The following is an 8,571-nucleotide window of genomic DNA, read 5'->3' as shown; positions in this document are numbered from 1 at the left end:
CTGTTGTGGTGTGAGGAAGAGGTAGGCAGGGAAAGCAGATAGCGGGGGCTGTGTCTCCTTCCCAGGGGCTGGGAGGAGTGCTGACCCACAGAGGATCCCCCAAGCATAGGGTCTCCTTGCTGCCCCATCACAAAGCCCAGGGACGCATGTGAGCAGCCAACATCTTTCATGGCCATGGCTTCTGCCCTTGGAGCGCTACGTCGGTGCCTGACCTGCCTGGGGACCTGCTGCCCAGCTCTGTCTGTGTGTCCTTCCAACAATCTGTCTAGCTCACTGATCTGAAAGGGTTGTTGCAGGAAAGCTGGAGGAGGAGGAGGAATGTCTCGCTCAGCCGTGGCTTCCTTTGGAAAGTCTGGAAAAAACTGTGGCATCTTGACGTGCGTGAAGGTCTGACTAGCGAAAGCACATTTTCTTTCCAAAGCTGCTTTAGAGATGTGAATCATGAGAAATTAATGCTCCTGGCAGGATGAAAACTGATTCCCCTGAGACGCAGTGCTGGCAGCAGCTCTGGCGCATCCCTTGGATGGAAAACACGAGCATTGCTCCCAGCCTCGCCGTGCTGCAGCCCAGGGCTCAGCACAAGGTGATGGTCCCACTGCCTTGTTGGCACCGTGGAGTGCCCTGAGGTCTGCATCACCTGCCCTGATGTGTGTGGAGCTGATGGGCTGCTCCCTGCATAAGGGAATCCAGAATAAGCTCCCCCCATATTTTTGTACTTTGCCTATTGAAAGGTACCACCTGTAACCTCATCACCCCCTGTGGCATTGCTGCATTTCAGGGATGAAAGTATCGCAGAATCATTGAACGGCTTATGCTGGAAGGGACTTAAGGACCATCCACTTCCAACCCAAACCAGTGGGTTTTTGCAACGAAGTTGATGTGGTTTCTGTTTCTATGCTGCAGAGGCAAGGAGCAGTGCCTGTAACTCAGCTGATTTTTCTCACAGTGAGCACGAGGCCAACACTTCTCCCTGCAGTAAAGGGAGCCCCATGGCTCTCCAGGTATGAATTCCCATGGAAGGGTGCTGCCTTTCCTCACCAGCCGTGCATGGGGAGCTGACAGCTCAGTGCCTTCCACCAGAGCAGGACCTGGGCGCCCTGCAGGGAGCCAGGGTGCAACCCAACAGGCTGCTCCTTTTGCAGCATGTTCATTAGTGGTCGTTTAATTACAGAACGCAACGATTAGCTGTTCTGAAACTAACATGCACACGCATGGTATGCGACGAGCAATTAGTGCTGCTAATATTAGCAGGGGTAGCAGTGGGAGGAACAGGAAAAACACAACAGCACGGCAGCAGCCACCAGATCTGCTCCTGCAGACAGTGGAGGACCTTCTGCAGTGCCAGCATCCTCTGCAGGTGACCCAGGGAGTGAGGGTGCTGCCCAATGCTTCTCAATGCCGTGGTTGATGGTTGCTGCTCCTAAATCTGGTGTTTTTCAGCAGGACAGAGGATTTCCAGCCAGAAGCCCACCTCCTGCCCTACCTGTCATTAAAAAATCATTGCAGTTGTGTTGCTGTGGGAGGAAGGAAGAGTAAATTGTCAGCTCTTCGGCTTTCCACGCACATCTGCATCCGAGAGTTTCCGCTTTGGTGGCTGCTGCGTTCCCCCTTCCCACGCCCCACACATTGCTCTTCTCCCAGCCCCGGCCTGCAGTGCCTGGTGTTTGGCTGAGCCCTGCAGAGTGGTGAGGAAAGGGAAAAGAAAGGGAAAGGGAAGGGGAAAAGAAAGGGACGAAAAGGGGAAAGGGAAAAGGAAAGGGGAAAGGGAAAGGGGAAAAGGAAAGGGGAAAGGGAAAAGGAAAGGGAAAGGAAGAAGAGGAAAAGAAAGGGAAGGGAAAGGGAAAGGAAAGAAAAGAAGGGGCAGGTGCTGAGCTTTGCTCCTTGTGGACGCTGCAGAGCAGGGCTGGGCCCGCAGGGATCACAGTGCTGCCCAACAAGGGTTTCCTTGTGTTTTCTTTTTTTTTTTTCCCATTGCTTGCAAACATCATTTTGTTGTATACAAACACAAAATGCCAAAATATGAGTCAGTCTAATGGCACTTTGGCTTGCAGACAGAAACAAGCCGATAAATGTTAGAGGCGCAGTTTGCAGAGGTGATTTATGGGCGTTTCGGAGGCTCTCAGCAGATCACATCACAGCAGGTAGAACGTGCTCCTGTGCTCCAAGAAACACTTCTGATGGTCTGCTTCCATCAGGGAGGGGAACCATCAGGGCGGGAACCCCTCATGCCCCACCAGTGGCCAGGTGTCCTTTCCCAGCCCCCAGCCCTGACATCCTTCAGATATGGGCACGCAGCGTCTTCCTATAGAATCAGAACGCATAAAGGTGCATGTTTAACAGCAGCCCAATCAAGTCGGTGGCACGGCGCCCTGATGTGGCACAACAAAAGATCCCATTCACGTGAGAGCAGATTTAGGATGGGCTCAGGAATCTGAATTCCTGGATTTCCCAGCTTTTGGCTGTGGGTTTTTTTTTTCCGGGACGAAGGATCTCCATGAGCCCATGGTGAGACCTTGACACGGTGTCACTTCTGGTGACAAATGCTACGGTCAGAACGCCGCTCTGTAAACATTTACGCATGTCCTCAGATCTACACGTGTAAATAATCCCATTCAGGTCAGCAAAGCTAACCACACATATAAAGTTAAGCATGTGTGAAAGTGTCTGAAGGACCGAGGCCAACGATTGCAAAACAGTTGAAACTGTAATCCTCCATTTTCATTAGTCCTAACTTTCTCCAAAAAACTTCCACTGTGGGATTGAAATCCTCCACGTCTCATTGAGCCAAAGGTGATTTTTTCTCCCCAGGAAGTCCCAAACCCGTCCAGCTGTTTTCAAGCTGTTGGGCTTCTAAATTGCATTTCTCAGCGAGGACATTCTGCCCTTTTAACTCAGATAGCTCAGGATCTATTGTGCGAACAAAGCTGCTTAAAGGCAGCTCTTCCTCGCAGCACATTCAGAGCCTCAGACACCTCTGTCCAGCTGATCCTGCTCTTTCGCTGATAAATGGATCAACTCTCCCACTTATTCAGAAGACTCCTGGAGCTTTCCTTACCCTGCAGAAGCTCTGCATGGAGGAGACAGGGCGGGATGGAACATCTGGTGAGAACCCAGCACACCTCCATTGCTATAAGCCCAGTCCTGGGGTTTGAGCTGGGCGCTTCAAGGAGGGGAAGTGAGAATCCTGACTAAGGGAGGTTCTTCATTAAGTGCTTCCGTGGCTCAGGGGCTGACATGAGGTGCATTTCCTTCTTGCGTGGTCCAGGTGTGACCATCACCTGCCCGCTTCTCCTTGGAGTCCTGTCAGTGACTGGGAAGATGGTGGGAAGCTCCTCCTCTGCTAACAAAGGGTATCTGAAATTAAAACACGGAGCTCATCACCCTTTGTGCCTTTGGGGCGTCGTGAAATGAGATTTAATAAATTTGTGTTACTTGAACGGCCGGCAAAGAGGAACAGGATATTTTCACTGCTCTTCCACAGAGCCAAAACTGAAAGGAGGAGGGTGAAAGAGGAGGAATCAGCAGGCAGGAAAAAGCCACTTAGCACCACTAGCCTGAGCGCAGCAGGGGCTGGGCAGCCTGGGCTGGAGCAAAGGGCCTGAAGGGCACATGAGCCCTCGGCCATCAGCGCAGCTGTCCTGATCCACCCAATGCAGCCCAAGCCTTGCTTGTGGGTGCAAATCCTCCATGGAGCCCCAGAGCTGCAGGCTGGAGGAACCCCTCGGTGTCCCCAAAGCCTGTGGAGGTGATGGGTTTTCTGACTGTGCCGTTCAGAGCCGGGTTCGTGCCATTGAGCACGGGGATTATTTGATGATTGTTATCACGTGTGGCTGTCAGTACTCCCATTAACCAACTCCCTGTTTATAGAAGGATTAAGGCCCCATTCTGAGATTCTACCTGCATTGAGTTAGTCATTGCCAGACTCTGTAACTTCTCACTCTGCCGTCTTGCACTTTTCAATATAAGTTCAGTACCTGTTGCTCCCCAACTCACCCATCCAAGTGCCACGATCTCCACCAAAGCTCTGTACATTCGTGTGTGCAGCATCATTTTCTTCCCACCTTGCCCTATGGACACAGAGACACCTGTCCCTGCTCTGCTTTCAGATGCAATGAAGTGAAGTTTTGGGCAGACATAAACTGTTTCAGGACAGTAGAAACGTTGTTTTTCCAAGCTTATGGAATGTCTGCCTATAGAAACTGTCACAGAAATAAGCGTTCATCAGTGCCGTGGGCTGGCAGAGCGTGCAGCACTGCCACATAGACCTGTCTGCCCCAGGGGAGCAGAGGACATCATGTGCCACCTGTGTGCCCAGAAGACCACAGCCAGCCCATGAAATCCTGCACAGAGCTGAGCAGGTGCCTCTCTCCTATCTTTTCTGGGCAAAATAAATATAGAAAATTGCCACGGATCTCTTTCTCTCTTGTTTTTTTTTCCCCCCATGATTCTGGCACCCACGCCACAGGAGAACAGATTTGCAGTTAAAATACACTGTGACATTCAGAGATTGGAAGGAAGTATGAGGAGATGGGAATGCTCAGGGACAGCAGCACGCCGTGATTCCTCATCTTTAGAGACCTGCACTCAGAAAAGGGCTCAGTGCACACAGCAAATGTTGCACCAAGGTTTAAGCTGTGTAATTCCCTGTGGCACTCAGGCCCGGAGCTGGGATTTTTGGTGGATTTGCGGCAGGTCTTTCTTCAAAACCCAAGCAGTGTGCACAAGAGGACTGCATAAGGCCTTAATTGTGCTTGCACGTTCTCTTCCCCACCTCTTTTCAGCCGAATAATCCAGAGCATCAAACACAAGATGTGCTGCAAGTTGCAATCGTGCCGTTGCAGAAGACAGAAAATGACAGAATTGAGTTCTACATTGCATTGCAGAAATGACAATATTTTTTCCCAAATCTCTATCATTTCTTCCACAGTAATGCAGGAAAATCCTGCCCCAAGTGCCACGCTCAGAGGAAACTGCCTATTGGGAATCTGAATGGCTGATATGTCCTCTGAGGTCCTTCCCATGCAGCAGAGCTCCCTTATCCATATGGATTCTTCCCACAGAAACTGTGAAGACAGGTTGCCCAAGGAGGCTGTGGATGCCCTATCCCTGGAGGCATTCAAGGCCAGGCTGGATGTGGCTCTGGGCAGCCTGGGCTGCTGGTTGACGACCTGCACATAGCAGGGGGTTGGAACTGGATGATCATAGTGGTCCTTTTCAACCCAGGCCGTTCTATGATGATTCTATGATGATTTCTGTGACAACAGGTTGTCCAAATTTGCGAGCTGCAATAACAGAAAGATGTTGTTTGCCATTTTTCTCTTGTGGTGTGCTGGAAATGGTTAATGGTGCATCTGCAAGGTAAAACATGAGCTCAGCCTCTTGAGAAGAGAAAACGTGTGAATTAACACTGGGATTATATTTCTCAGTGGCCTGACCTGGAGTCATAGAAACTCCTCCCCAGTGCAGCACATACAGACTGGTTGTACGTGGCTTCTCACCGTCTGCCACCTACTCACGGAAGTCCTGCTGATGACTTTACAGCTAAGTAAGCTCACACTCCTTGAATGCAAGTGTTGGTCATGTTCACTGCTTTTAGCTATTTTATGGTCTGGTAGGGAACGACCGCTCTGCTCAGGGCATCTCGGATGGACATCTCCACAGCTGAGCTTCAATCAGCTCCTCAGCTTCTGCCACCACTCCTCAATGGCCTGGGGCTTTCCTCCAGCCTGCCTGTCCCTTGTCCCCAGCTCTGACCATCCGGAGCAGCTGCAGCCATGCTGGGGTTGATGCTGGCTGGCCTCCCTGCCTGCCACTTGTCCTCCCACTGCTCGCTCCTCAGAGCTTCCACCCCGTGCAGCTCCATTCATACAGATCTGAGCTTCCCCATTGCAAGTAAGAAAACAGTTTTGCTTTGTTTTGTTTTTAAGGATGTCATTCAAGTTCCTCCAGCAAGGAGCTGGAGTTATAAAAAACCATGTTGGATGTGGCTGTGTTTGCAGACAACAGTGGTGCTTCCTGTGCTCGGAAACAGAGCGAGTTTCTATTTCGGGCTTTGCTGACTCAAGGGTGAGGTGCCCGAGCTGATTCAGCAGCTTGGCAAGTCAGGGGAACTTCTCGTTATGAATGGAACGAGCAATAAACTTGAAGTTTGCCTTCGTCTTACAGAAAGGCAGCTTCAGGGAAAGCCACGTCCCAGTGGCAGACATCGCCAAGTGAGCAGGGTCTGCAGTGCATCCAGCACGGCACAGCAAAGCATCTCGTCTGGGAGATGAAGCTGCATTGGTAACGTGGGTAATCTGAGCCCCTTCTGAAGAAGGATGAGAATACAGAGCAGTCACAAAGAACCTGCCCACTGTGAGGAAGTGAGAAGAATGCAGCACTTACTCAGCTTCCTTTGCTCTGCATAGAAAAGATGCCAAAGGTGAGACCTGCACTCTGCTTGCACAGAAAAGTGAGACGAGCATCACGGTGAATCTGAATTTAAGAGGAGTGACAATCATCCAAAACACTGCCTACTGTTTAGCTGCTCATCTGTAAGCAGAAGTCAGAAATGTCTGTTTTTTCCCCCGTAACCCAGAGGTTGTCCAGAAGCTCAGCAGTGATGCTGAGCAGAAGTCTGTTAGCAGGTGAACGCTGCTCTCTGTTAGCGTGGGACAGCGGGGAAGGGGCATCTCTTCCTCTCCCTTGAGCATTACTGTCTCTGCATGGACTGACCAGGTTCTGCCATATTTTCCTTCAGTATTTATGCTGTTTCCAGAGCCAGATGGGATGAATAGTCTACATCCATGGTGCTGCCTTTCTTCCAGGCTGTAAGTTGCCCTGTGCCAGCATGCAACAAAAGCACAAACTCCTAAAGAGCACAGCTACACCACAGCAGGCATTCATACCGGTGTTGTTCTGGCGGCGGTTCCCATCCGTGTTCTGTGCCTCGTGGAGGCGGCTTGCGAAGCCTAAAAAAGCATCATGTGGGCTGCCACATTTCAGAGCCCCCCCGCACAGTTCCGCACAGCTCCACCAGATAAGCAGCGAACTACAATATTATGAATGTCAAACAAAAGCTCATCAGGAGAGCTGACAAAGCTGTGCCTCTGAGAAGGGAAGTAAACTGAATCCTATAGACTAAATACATGGATTTAGTGGCATGGGTTTAAAAGAAATTTACTCAGACACCTGAGATTTCTTGGGGCAGAGGACACAGGGTGATCCTGAAGCTCCCCAGAGGGGTTGGACCAGCCCGGCTTCTCCTCAGTCCCACTTTATCCCATCTCACTGTCCTTCATTAGCAGAGATCAAAAGCAGTCTCTGAGCAGCAAGTAACCAAAACCTGGGATCATGTGGGTCACTCCAGTTAAAACTTGTGATGTACGCAACATCTTTGATGTGATTGTTTGTTCTCAGCACACACAAAGTCCTACTTTATGGAGCACAACAGGGACAAGACACATTTCTGTTGCTTCTGAGTCTCCTCTTCATGCAGACAGGGTAAACACACTCGAGCTGCCCCTGCCTTTGTGTGCAGCTCACAGTGCAAGCAGGAACCTTCCAGAGGAGGGTAACGGAGATGTGAGGAGTGGGGAGCAGCAGCACTATGGGGAGCAGCCCAGGGAATGGGATTGTGCAGTCTGCTTGAGGCTCAGGGGAGACCTTATCAACTTCTGTACCTTCTGAAAGGAGATTGTGGTGAGGTGGGGGTTGGCCTCTGCTCCTGGGTAACAGTGATAGGACGGGAGGTTGCAAGCTGTGCCAGGGGAGATTCAGGTTGGGTGTTAGGAAATGTTCCTGCTCAGAAAGAGCAGTGCTGCAGTGGCACTGCTGCACAGGAGCGATGGGGTCACCGTCCATGGAGGTGTTCCAGAACGGTGGGGATGTGGCACTGAGGGATGTGGGCAGTGGGGACGGTGGGGTGGGCTGGGGCTGGACCTGGGGATCTGAGCGGCCTTCTCCAAGCTGAATGACTACTATTCCACACTCTGGATGTTGAATTAAAGCCCACGTTTCAGTACTAAGATACATCAGTATCAGCTTTTCCTACACTTTGCACAACCAATGCTTTACTTAACAAAGGAACAGAACGAAGTCACGACTTGGTTCGTGCCAGAGGGAAAACTCACGTCTCTACCTGGAAGAAAACCCACCCCGCCTTCTTCTCAATGACACCCTGAGGCACTCAGCGACCATAAGGGCTCTAACGATTTCCGAGTTCCCCTCTTCCTCCCGGCACACTTCAGAATTCCTTCACGAAGTACTGAAAGCTCGTTTGGGTGAATGGACGGCCGCTCCCAGGGGAGCCCCAGGGCAGGCCGCAGCGACGGCGCCCAGCTCGGCTCAGCCGGGACGGGACGGCGGCGTCACAGCCGAAACAAAACAACGACCGCTAGCGACGGGGCTGCTCGGTTACGGATCGGCTCGGCAGCCGAGCGCGTCAGGAGACGGGAACACGTTCCAAAAGAACGCGGTGCGTCGCGCACCGTCGCTCGGCTCCGCACTAAGGACGAGCGCAGGCTGCGGTCCCCGCGCCGCGCGCTCCCGAGAGAGCGGAGCACGGCCGAGCCGGGAGCGGCGCGGGGCCGC

This window comes from Meleagris gallopavo, chromosome 16, assembly GCF_000146605.3.
Source record: "Meleagris gallopavo isolate NT-WF06-2002-E0010 breed Aviagen turkey brand Nicholas breeding stock chromosome 16, Turkey_5.1, whole genome shotgun sequence".
Lineage (NCBI taxonomy): Eukaryota > Metazoa > Chordata > Aves > Galliformes > Phasianidae > Meleagris > Meleagris gallopavo.
Note: the sequence above shows the minus strand (reverse complement) of the source record.